The sequence below is a fragment of the Pteropus vampyrus genome, unplaced genomic scaffold (assembly GCF_000151845.1).
Source record: "Pteropus vampyrus isolate Shadow unplaced genomic scaffold, Pvam_2.0 Scaffold23, whole genome shotgun sequence".
NCBI lineage: Eukaryota > Metazoa > Chordata > Mammalia > Chiroptera > Pteropodidae > Pteropus > Pteropus vampyrus.
This window is the reverse complement of record NW_011888804.1, coordinates 10,019,337-10,032,002: the sequence shown is the minus strand read 5'-3', so window position 1 is coordinate 10,032,002 and position 12,666 is coordinate 10,019,337. Positions and strand designations below refer to the sequence as shown.

Here is a 12,666-nt window from a genome sequence, read left to right as displayed (position 1 = left end):
AAAGGAGCCTTCCCTGAAGTGCAGGATGTGAGTTTTGAGACTGAGGCAAGTCACCGGGAGGCTTGCTGAAAGAAGCACTAGGCCATCACAACAGCAGCACTAGAAACAAGAAAGCAGTGGGAACATGCTTCTCAATCCTTGAGGAAGTACTTCTAACCTGGAAGTCTATAGGCATCCAAATTGATATAGCCTCCAGAAATTGAACTCCCATGAGCCTTTTCTCCGGAATCTAGTGGAACAACGGAGTGAACCAAAAGAACAAGACACAGGAGATAGGAAACAAGACCCAACATTGGAGCCATGCAGCTGTGCAACTCAAGAGACAGGCACACTGAGGGCTGTCCTCACACCTCTGGCCACCGCCCATGAGGGCTCCAGAAAGCAGATGCAGGGGAAAAGCTGGAACTGACTGTCTGGCAGCACTGAGCATGGGGATAATTGTATCAAGAAGTAACTGGAAGAGGAGAAGAGTTAGCCACAGGTACACAGAAAACTAGGCACATTTTTAAGAAGGCGATTTTTTCCTAGGGGAAAAAACAAATGATCACAGTATGCCACTGCTCAGCTGTGAATATCATTTGTGGAAACATAAAACATAAGCATTTATTCATTTACCCAGAAGGTAGAACACTGGCGGAACGCAGCAGAAGCAGAAATAACAGTCGTACAATGGGAGCTATACAGAAAGTCAACAGATAACTCATAAAACTCATAAACAGGATGACTCAAGAGAGCAAAGAGTCACAGGGGAGGACTCAGTAAACAAGGAACCATCACACTTTCTTATAAGTCTTTCGTCATTCCTTGGCTTTTAAAAGTTATGTGCATACATCACTTTGATAAAATAAAAAGTAATTAAAAGTTAAATGACAAAACACATCTAAAGAGAGTACCACAGATTCTGCCATAGAGAAATACTCAATGTAACGCCAGCTGTTATTAAGAAAGGTCTCCTTCACTTATCTAAACCTTCCTGAATGTCAACATGGAGACAGGAAGCTTCCGCTTTATCAGCAATTTTGACCCCCAGGAGTGTGCTGAAAAGCCTACCATACATTTCCCAGTTCTCCCAGAGGGCCGCTCAGTCTGAGTGCTGTCAGAGAGGCACTGGGCAAAGCAGTCTCCCCTCCATCGCTAAACACCTGAGAAGGCCTCACCATACCCAGAGCCAGAAACGTCGCTTGCCTGTCCTCCACCAGTGCAGGACTGTTCAGCTACTCAGCCAACCTTCACCAGGTCCCCAGATAGCTACAGAGCGGCCTCCAGTGTCTCCCTTGGTCTTCTCCCATTCTGCGGCAGGTAGCAGTTTCTTGCACACAGTGCCCCAGATGGTCTCATCTGGAGGCAGGAAATGATGAGACACAAATTGTGCAGTCCCCAACAGTAACCAAAACAAACACCTGACCCCAACAGGGAGGGAGCCTCCTAGACTTCACAGGTAGCTGGAAGCATGTTTGCCAAACTATATCCCAGACTGTAACTTCTTCCTTTTCTTTGTTAGAACACCTCTGCATTCTGATTCTCTAACTTTTTAAAGAAACATAAAAGTATTTTTTAACAAGATAAAAATGTGTATTTTTGGAAGTTAACCATCTATCTATATTGTAGGAAAGGTTATTTTAGTCTTGCAGAAATAATCTTTAATCATACAAACACAAGAAACTTCAAACGCTTTCCTTTCACATTCCTCTCGGTTTGTTTGATTAAGTGCTCCAATTTCTGCTCTCAAGATTTCTCAATGCCCAATGAACTAGATCAATGAAAGAACTACACTTAAAGAAAATATCAGTGCCCTTAAAAGGACATGTTGTTATTTGAGCTAGTTCAGAGGACTACACAAGCTTCTCTGAGGTTTGGCCTCAACAGGACCAGGAGAGCTGGAGAGGCTTCTTGATCTCTGTCAGGCACTGGCCTCTGGGCTCTCAGGCCTGAGACCACTCTAGCTCCCCTAGTTCTAGCCTCGAGTATGTCCCACTCACCACCAGGCAACTATGTGGGAAGGACACTCAATGCCAACCCAAGAATTTATTAAAATGCTTATCTCACTAGATTTTGTGGTATTGGGAGTGGGAAGGAAACCCTGTTTTAGAGATGTGCACTCAAGTACTGGCTGCTGAAATCATACGGTGCCTGGGATGATTTAAAACAGTCCAGGAAGGGGTGAGGAGGAATGGGCGAAACACTGGCCATATGTTATCTCTCGAAGTAACTGAGAGATATTTTTCTATTACTCTTACTTTTTGAATGTTTGGAAAAGTCCATAGTGGAGCTTTTAACAAGGAAGTGACTAAAATGCTCATGTCGAGCATTCAGGATGACTGTGCAGAGATGCCCAGAGGAAGTTTACCTCCTAGTGTGCTCCCCAGTGAGGCCTTCCAGGCCATCACTCAGGGAGTGACAATACACTCCGAGCTATTCCAGCTGCAGAGTCCCCCTCAGCCTGGAGGAGCTTGAGCCTTTAGAGGATGGTAACTAATAAGTCTTAAAAAAATCTGCTCCTACAACCAGAGGTTGGTCCAGTCCTCAGCTACCCAGGCAGAGCCTGACTATGTGGAAAAATCCCATCTGTCAGACAGTGCTGTGTGTGCGTGGTCTGTGCCTCGCTTAACCTGGGATGCGGACACAAAACTTCCAGCCCAGAGTCCATCCAAGAGACGAACACAACCTTAACCTTGAGAAAGTCACAACTCGAACTGAACTCTGAGCCTGATTCCATTTGAAATTACAGATATATCTACATGTATTTACCTAATCGAAATACATACAAACAAAGTTATATGCACACAGAAACAACTGGAGAAAACAGATCAAAATGTAACGGCCATCTCTGGGCAAGGAGAGTATGGAAAGCACCTTCCTGTTTTGGACTCCTCTACAATGTTATCTGGAAGGGAATGAAGTACTGCGCCCACGAGGCCTGCACACACTCATGAAAACAGGAGGTGGAGACAGGCCTGAGCTGCTGGGACTGGCTTTCTTGTGCCCACATCCTCTCACCCTAGTCTTTTTCCACATCTGCTCTGCCCACCACAGCCCTCTGCCAGGGCCCTCTGCTCGGCTTCCTCTGCGCCCCAACCCGAGGATGAGGACAGCCCACCCACGTTGCTCTTACAGCTGATTGATCTTTCAGGTTTGCTCCATGCACCTCCCACTGGCTTTTGGGCTTTTCTCCTTGGAAGAGTTGACACCCCCTCCACACACACACTGCATATCATTACCTCACACCCCTCAGAATCAGCACAGAATCAGGGCTCATCTCCCTGTGGGGTGTCTTTCTCCTCCCTTCCTTCTGCGTGTATGTACATACAAAACACACACACATAGTCGTAAAATTCTTTCCTTCCTAAACCACCCATTTCGTTCCTTTTGTCATTGCGTCAAGTGGGTATCAAATCTGAGTGTGCATTCAAGATCAATAAGTATGCTTGTTATAAAGGCAGGTTCCCTGACAATGACAGATGTTGGCAAGGATGTCTGAAGCAGAATTCCCTGGTGGGAACGTAAATTGGTACCACCTGGGAAAACTGTTTGGCAGACAGTGCTGCAGCTGAAGGCCACACTCCTGGACCCAGCCTTGGGTGCACAGCCCAGAGAGTAAGCACATGTACCCATCAGAAAATATGACCCAAAACAGCCCGGGTGCTGTATTCACAGAGCCAACAACTGGAACTAACCCCAGTATCCACCAGCATATGACAGAAAAGTCATGCAATGGAATAAAACAGCACATAAATAAGAATGACTGCTACCTACAAAGACAAAATTCAGACAAGATGCTGAATAAAAGAAGCCAGACACAAGATTGCATAGAGTGTGATTCCAGTGACAGGAAATTTAAGAACAAATGTGTCCATGGCCAGGAAAGTCAGAGGAGTGCACCGAATGAAGTGCAGGGAAGAGCCTGCTGTGTGCTGGTCTTGTCCAATATACAGGTCTGAGTGGTGGCTATGGGGACAAATATATGTGTAAACATTCATCTAGCAGCATCATGCTCAAGATTCATGTCCTTGTATTGTAGACCATAGCAGGTTATATTCAATATAAAGAAACAGTTCATAAATAAAAGAAAACATTTCATGAAATGAGCAAGAGCTCCTGAGCCCTGGCTCCAGGACACTACCCCTGCCCCATCCCTGGGTTTGGATTTGAATGGTCTCGTGCCCAAATTCCTATTACAGAGCCCAGCAGGGATGCCGCAACACTTGCACAGGCATGAATCCTCCCTAGCATGAATCAAAGCAGACCAGCGGTGATTGAAGGGCCCTGGGTGATTCATCAGGGCTTCTTAGGGTATGTCTTTCTACTTTTTAACAAGAGAACCATCCTGCACAAAGCAGCCAGATCACTTCTTCAAATGTCACCTCGATAAGGACTGAAGGGAAGTTAGAAAGGGGAGAGCAGAAGAGGACAGTAGGGATGAGGATAAATCGTTTCTTAACCAACAAGCACTGCACTGCCTTCTCACATCCACCGGAGCCTGCACAGGAAGGGGTAGGGGTGGGTACACAGGCTGAGAAGAGTAGGAGCCCCAGAGGCAGGGGGCCTTTCAGATCCAGGACCTTTGGCTTGGATGCCACTCACCCTCCTTGCTGTCTCTCTCTTGGACTGGACACAAGTGGCTAAGCTCAAAGGCTGACCTGCAGCCAGGTCACACCTCACCTGTTCCCACCTACTCCCCCACCCCTGGCAGATTCCCACACAGAAAGCCTGTGGGGCCAAAGTATCTGGAAGAAGGAGGGAGCAAGACAGCACTCAGCTGCCAATCATTAAGCATGAGCACCAAGAAGATGCCTGTAAGTGAGAGAACTGGTGAATCTGAGGGAAAGGTGTGCCCATGTGCTCTCTACTATCCTTGCAACTGTTACCTTTGAAACGTTCTCAAAATAAAAAGCTCAAAGTAAAGATAACCAGGACTTAGAGAGGTCAAATGTCTTCTCTAAAGACTCAATGCTCTAAATCTACCTCGAGACACGTGACTCATTCCATTTCAGATCTCAGTGAACAGGTTCCCGCCTAGATTAGGAAGAGATTCATTATTAAAGTGGAGGGGAGCGTCTCCCTCAAGGCTCCTTCTCTCCCTCACGGTGGGTGGTTTCCAGCCCGGGATCCTAGTGCATTCCCCTTTGTTCTCCAGGACTGAGTACTCACTTGCTTATCTGTTAAAGAGAACCACCTAGTAACAGTCTGGACTCCCTTTTGTCTTTAAATAAATGTCTCAATTAAAAAAAAATGGGGGGGGGCGGTTCCAGAATGAGAAGTGGTTCAGTGATTAAGTAGCACTGATAGAGAAAGCCCTGCCAGGCTGCAAAGAGAGAAGCCAGCACTGCTTTCCACAAGCCTACCTGCGATTACTGCATGCACCTTTTGTCTAAGCCAAGGCACCATACTAGGAGCTAAATGAGATGTGGAGGCATATGACCAGCTCCTACGTTCAAGGAATTTATAATACTGTTGGCAAAGAAAAAAAAAAAAATAATAATAATGAGTATAAAAATAGCAAAAAAGAGTTCATCTGTTCAGTTCATGCCAAGATGCGCCCAATGAGGGCTCTACAAACTCAAAGGAAGTAGGAACTACATTGAGCCGAGCCATCCGGGCTCAAAAAGAGAGGATGAGGCCATGGCCAAACCTCCCACAGGGAAAAGAAAGACTGACAGAGGGAGAGCCAGCTGTGATGGTGACTAGAAGGCTGGGCATGGAGCAGGCAGCGTGTGGCTGAGGCTCTCACACCAGCACAGAGGGAGTGTCAGCTGGAAAGACAGTTTCACACTGAAAGGGGACTGCTCCTTAGCAGGGGTGGAAAGGATGGAATCATCTTAAGAAGGGTGCACTGCCACTCAGGGCCCTGGTGAGACAGGACGTCACCCTGAAAGCAGAGCACATGATGACTTTCCACCTCATAGTAGCTGTCTGTGATCACAGCCACCTCCTCCTCCTCACTGGCAGACAGGGTCTACCTTTTCTTCAAAAGATTTCTGATTACAAAAAGATGTATGTTTATTGTTGACAAAAACACATATATGTACTAAAAATTAACAAAGAAAACTGAAATCACTTAGACAGCCAAAGACGTCTATTTAACAAAACTCAGCCTGTACCATGGTGTCTTGCTTGCTAACCTGCTCTTCTCGACATCAACGTGATGGAGCGTTTCCCACGTCATTTTTAACAGCAACACCAAGCCCGCCATCTGCACCTACCACAACAGATCTAACTCAGTTCCCACTGCTGGCTTGTCCCCTCGTCTCACTCCTGATATGGTGTGGAGATGAGCAGCCTCATCGTCGCCAGGTTTTGAACACTCTCCTGCTTACAGCCTTGGAGGAAATGCCTAAAGAATCATTTTAAGTTACTGAGATAAACAGATTGCCAAATAGCCTTCCTAATTGACTTAATTTATGTGCCCCAGCAGCGGTTTTGTGCGAATGCCCGCATCTTCACTTGTGTGGTGTTAGGACTTTCCCCACCTCTGAGGAGAATGCCTTTCAGGTTAGCCCACTATCACCACAGAGCCTGAACAGAGCCACAGCACCCCTGGTGAGGCAGAGATCAACTCTGATTCACAAACGCTCATGCCCTGAGGGCTTCGGAATAGGGGAACCGGAGCTCAAACAATTCAAATGCAAACTACTAACAGAGTGCTATGAAGAGCAGGGGGCAGTGGGAGGCCCAGTGTTCTCAGAGGGTGAGTAGGACCGAAGCAGCCCTCGGCCACAGGAAGAAGGGTCTCTCAGGCAGGGAAACAAACAGGATGCAGAGCAGCTGGGGTGAGAAAGAGCTGGGCTCTTGTGAAGATCCCTGGGCAGTGCAGAATGGTGGGCTGGATGAGCAGGCTCAGAGCTGTATCTACAGGTACTGGGCAAGTCATTCAAACATTCGAAGTATAAAAATAATTTGAGAAAGTGAAGTTCATGAAGCAGGAGCTGATAACTTGAAGCTGAATGGTGGGTACATGGACATGGGGTCTTTATACTACTTGGTTTTATTATTTAAACTTTCCAGTTTGAATTTTTGAAAATTCATCAGAATTCCTTTAAAAATATATACCCTCTGGATATGTACACAACACTGCCCCCAAGAAATGCTTTAAAGGGGACAGATAATCATGCGGTTGTGGTCTTTCCCACTACAGAAGGCCCAACACAGGTCCTGGACTAGCCACAGCCACCCCATCAGGATTGGTAGTAACAGAAGACTCTGGCCAGGAATGGACGTAAAGGCTGCAGCTATGGTAGGTGGGTGGTGTCACCTACATAAGGGAACTGATGGGCCTTGGGTACTGGCTGCAGTCTGTGCTGGAGACCCAAGATCAGGAGGGGGTTGCTGTGCTGGGCCAACAGTGCTGTGTCAAACAGTGGCAGAAGGGCCAACCCTTATTTGGGGTCCAGTGACCAATGTGGAGTTGCTAAAATTGCCAACGGGATGCCCACCAGCAACAGGCTCCTCTAACAGGCTCTTCCAGTGCACTTGGCTTGGGTTAACAACTTCCAGCTGCCCTCTCTCCAACCCCTCGCCGCCCCCTAAAAAGTGTAACCTCTCTTTCAAAGATTAAAAGGTGGTTTGCCTCTCTGGTCCTGCTACGGTTCAGCAAGGATTGATTTATAATGTGCAGAGTATAACTACAAGCAGCAGTGGCCTCTCTTCTCTGCCTCAGTTTCTTTGTCTTAAAAATGGGAGCATCAAGTGCATCTATCGGCAGGGCGAGTGTGAAGAATCGATGAGCTAACATGTCAAATCCTGTAACAGGGCTTGGCACAGCACGCCCACTACATGTCAGCTGATGTTACTGCTGTTTGAGAAAGCCCCAGATCCTGAGTAGCTAGATGACTGAAGACTTGTGTCCCCTCAGGTCACCGTTACTCCTGGTCTAGAGGCAGTAGAGCCAAGGGTCAGGACTCTAAAGTCAGTGTCTCAACAATCACTTTTTGGTAGTCATTAGGGGCAGTGGGGCTTGAAGGTGATTACACAGGGCCCCTGGCCTCAGGAAGCAAACATTCTAGCTGTGAGTTATACACAGAAACCAGCCCAGTCCTTTAGACAACAACCAGGCTATGAAGAAAGCAGCGATGCTCAGCAGCTTCCACACAGGAAAACGAGGGCCATAAACACACTGGGAGGGCACTGCGTGGTTGGGAGGCCTGAGAGGAATAAGCTACAGAAAAGGCTTAGCCAAGACTCACTCGCTTCGTGACAAGGACCACAATTCACAGGCAAGATCTAGATGGGCAAGTCTCAGGGCACTCCTCATCCTTCTGAAGTCCTCTCCAGATCTTTGGAAGTTGCTGTCTGGTTTGTTCTGTTTTTCTTCTGTTTTTATGGCTTTGTTCTGTGTCTAACAATAAAGCATCTGACCTCCTCTTCACTGTTTAGGCTGAAATCTTCGCAACTCCTATATCCCTGACATGGAGCTCACGTCTCCCTTGGGAGCTTCACCAGCAGAGGCGGCTGACCTGTCTGTCCCCAACTCCACTCCCTGAGCCCCTCTTGGCCCTTGACTAGAAACTTGATATGGAGCTGCTCTCCCCTCAGGGTCATCTCCCCTCTAAAATCTGTTCAGCCCAACGGACATTTATTTATTCTATGCTTACATGTGCAATCTGTTGTACTGAGGGATGGGAGGCATAAAAGTCTCAATAAGATGACAGAAAATTTTTAAAGAACTGGGAAGAAATGATTGATGAAGTCTTTTCATTTATTCCCTGCTTACCTACTCTACGTCAGGCGCGTGCTGGTAACTACTCACACACCCTTGTTCTCTGGCAGCCTATTTTGGGTTGGACACACGCTCAACCCAAAAATGCCATGAGGAAGGCCCAACGCCCACAGAAACCAGTTTAGGGGCTCTAAGGGGAGTTTCTCCTGCGACCCTGCAGAGAGAGTGGGAGTTCAACAAAGAGCCAAGACAAACCCAACAACAGTTTCACAACTACCCTCCCAGCAGGGTCCTTTAAGTGTCATCATTTTCCCTAACCGGGCTCAGGGGGTTCATTTTCACCATCTAAGGCTTCTAGTCCTGCAGGGGTCCAGGCAGGAGGTGTCAGGAAGTTCACCACTGAGTCCTGAGCCCTCTGCTAGGGCTCGAGTGGAGGTTTCTTCATCTTTCCTCCCATCTTTCCTGAGACATACTGTACTCCCGACATTTCATAGGTGAAGGAGATGATCCAGAAAGGTTACGTATCCTGTCAAGGTCACTCGGCTAACAAGCGGAGAAAGTGGGGTTCCGGAGCTTCACAATGCATTTGGCACAGATAAAGAAGGTCACTATTGAATGACAGTAGGGTGCACACAGCCCCAGGAAAATACCCTTGTACTCCTCGACAAGTGTTTTATATGCCAGATGCCATGCTTCATAGGACTGGGGTCCTACAGGAAACTAAAAGGGACTGAGATACAACATATCAAAGGGGTGACCCACTTTAAGCAAGGTGGGCGGCAGGAACGGGTCTTGAGAATTTGATACTGAATCAGACACCTAAACTAAAAGAAGGAACTGGTCATGAACATAGTGGGAGGAGTCCACCCATTGTCAAATACCTTAAATACTTTATAATACCTTGTTTAAAAAGAGAACAAAGAAAGAACATGAATTGTTAAAAAGCTGAGACCAGAGAGGCTGGAACAGAGTGGGGGGTATGAGAAGAGTTGGCTAGGACAGGCTATGGCGAAGGGCTGGGAGAGTGGGCCACCTGGAGTTTTGTTCTAATACTATGGAAAGCCACTGCTAGGTTTTCGGCACAGCAGTGCAGTGCGAGGGAAGCAGCAGCCCTGGATGGGCCCAGATGAGCCCAGATAAGGTAGAAACAGTGTAGGACCATGAAGAGGATGCACTAGAGAGTCGCTGCGGGGTCTATCCTAACCAGTCCCAATTCAAAACTGTTTTTTCTCAGTGGGAACTGGGAGACTAGTTTATTCAGCCCGTGCTCTGAAACACTGAGCTAGGCAGAGACAGTGAATCAGCTCAGATGCTTTCTCTTCCATTGCAACTTTCCAGTTCTTTGTTATGCTTTCTTTATTCCATCACTCAACTATAAATTACTTGGGCTCAAAACAGTTCCCAAGATAGCCTTTTAAACAAGAGTATAACACCAAAGAAAATTAGAATTAACAATATGTCAGGTATCCTAACCCAAATTCTCCTTTTTAACCCATGAACAAAATAAATCAAGGCAACAAGAATCACAACTTTCAAAGTGATCCTTGGAAAGAAAACAGACAAATCTGAGAAGGAAAACACCCACATCATGTTAGGAAGACAGCCTCCGAAACTGCTCACGCCAACAGTGGTAGGCAGGAATCCCCAAAGATGTCCATGCCTAATCCTGGGAACCTGTGAATAAGCTACGTTATATGGCAGAAGGGACTTTCCCAGATTTAAGTAAAGTTACAGACTTCAAAATAGGGACATCATCCTGGGTTATCAGGGTGGGCCCAATCTGAGAATTTTCTACTTCAGTAGAGAATTTTCTCTGGCTGAAATCAGAGAGATGCGGCAGAACCCCACCCTCCCTTGCTGGAGGGGGCTACAAAGAAAGTATGCAAAGGAATGTGGGCAGCCTCTAGGAACAAAGACTGACCCCTGGCTAACAAAACAGCCAGTTAAGGAATGAAGACATCTCAGTCCTACAACTGCATAAACTGAATTTAGCCAACAATTTGAATGAGCTTGAAAGCAATTGTGCTCCAGAGTCTCCAGTAAAAAATGTACCCCTGCCAACATCTTGATTTCAGCCCTATAAGATCCTAAGCAGAAGATAGCTGAGTTTACCTAGACCTCTGATCTACAGAAACTGTCAGATAATAAATTTATGTTGTTTTCAGATGCTATGTTTGTAGCATTTGTTATGACGGCAATAGAAAACCAATATACAAGCAGCAATTTGACAAAAAAGAGAAAAAAAGAAAAAAAAAAGGAACCTAGTTTCCCTAGAAGTGGAAGAAAGCTGAATTATGAGGTTATTCAGTCGGTCCCGACATCCAAACACTCTCCAATCACCCTCCCAGCCCTCAGACACTCCCCCACCCACCCCATTTTCTTTTTTTGCGACTCATTCTTCCAGTTCTTAAATTCTGGGCTTCCCCAAAGAGGAATCCTTCCCTTGGGGTGGTTTCTTGCTGGAGCCCTGAAGTGGGCCATCCCTCAAGATTTTATCTACAGACAAATCCAGTGCATCCAAAAAAAAAAAACAACGTTCACTATTCTGCAATTTCTGCAGATTCGTCCCCAGACTATTCCACAGCAGTGCCCAGAACCACTAACTCTATAGTCCCCATTCCTTCCACTGTACTAAGAGGTTTCCCAGCATTCCACCCAACTTCCTTCCTTCCACCCTGCTGCACCCCACCCCCTCCAACCAGTTAGTCATCAAGGACCATTGTCTATGCTCACTCTCCCCTTTCTCTGGAATTGTCTTCCTCTTTCAGTTTTCACCACTGTCTAATGCAGACCTTTAAAATCTCTTGCCTGACTAAGTCATTCCACAAGCATTTTATGGAGCAAGGTGACAGACAGCAATCTAACAGTGGGAATACAGAGATGAAAAATGACAAGTCCCCAGACCCCAAGAGCTCAAAACTCTCATAATGGCTTAACTGGTCTCTCTCTTCTGTTCTTGATCTGTCTCCAGGGACTGAGGGGATCTTTCCAACTCTGGCATTGCACCAACCTCAAAGCAGGACACATGCCAAATACAGGCTCAACTCCTTAGCACAGCACTAACGTGTCAGCACCTGCTCACCCTCATTCCATTATCATTTCCTGAACCTCCTAATTCCTCAAACCCCAGAACTCTCAGCCTACAGCAATATCCTCCATGCAGTGACAGCACATACCTCCCCACTCCTTAGCTTGGAATGATGGCCCTTCACACTATCTGCCTTCTTAGGACTCAGTTTATTCACCTACTCCACAAGCCTGCTCAAGCAAACTGTCAATTCTTCCTCTAGGAGAAAGACTGCCCTGGAACTGTTCTTTTACATTAGTGTGTTACCTGAAGGCAGAGGCTGTCTCAGGCAAATCTGGCTAGCACGACATGCCAGTAAGCTCAGTAAAAGACTGCTAAATGAAGCAAGCATTCAATGAGGAGCTGGAGTTCCGCTAGGCGAAGCCTAGGGTGCACTAGCAGCTCCTGCATTGAGGGGTTCAACAACTGCGACTGAGGAGAGGAGGCACTAATCCCAGCTCTTCACTCCCTCCTCCCAATATGCGCTGGCTTCCTGACAGCCTCTTCCTGCCACCCTCAGGCAAAATCCACACTGGGGGCGGGGAGGGGGCTCAACACCCATAAATCCTCGGTCTCCACCGCCCACAGCCCTAGTACCTAGCCTCCCAACCTCATCTTCCATCCACCCTTTTCCAACCTTTCTCTCACCCTGATGCGCTTTTCTGGAAGAGAAATCACAAAGCACCCAGACCTGCTAAAGTCACTACCGGCTGCCCCTTTCCTTCTTTCGTATTCAGTGTGATTCAAAGCAGGGAAAAGTCTGCAATCAAAGCACACAAATGACGAATGAGAAAGCTCAAGATGATGACTCATAAGCCAAGGCTCGGTGGTTTGCAGGGTTCGGCCCCAGAAAAGCTAACAAGCAGTCCATATCGGCCGAGAATTAAGGGGACAGCCGGGGGAGGGCCGCGCAGGTCCCCGACGGCTTCGGCCTCCCGGCGCCCTC

General features: G+C 47.1%; 1 protein-coding gene across 14 annotated transcripts in view; it reads right to left on the bottom strand.

Annotated features, from left to right (window-relative positions):
• MED15 (mediator complex subunit 15) overlaps positions 1 to 12,666 on the bottom strand; it is a 57,353-nt gene that overhangs the window by 44,357 nt on the left and 330 nt on the right. Inside the window, exon 2 of one of the 14 annotated variants that reach the window (XM_023528281.1) lies at positions 1,163 to 1,338. The exons of 11 other annotated variants lie outside the window; for them this stretch is intronic. The gene's annotated coding sequence lies outside the window, so the exon portion shown is untranslated. Of the gene's footprint in view, positions 1 to 1,162; positions 1,339 to 12,368; positions 12,585 to 12,666 lie in introns of those variants that run through there. 2 more of the 14 variants (XM_023528280.1, XM_023528283.1) reach the window with 2 other exon arrangements.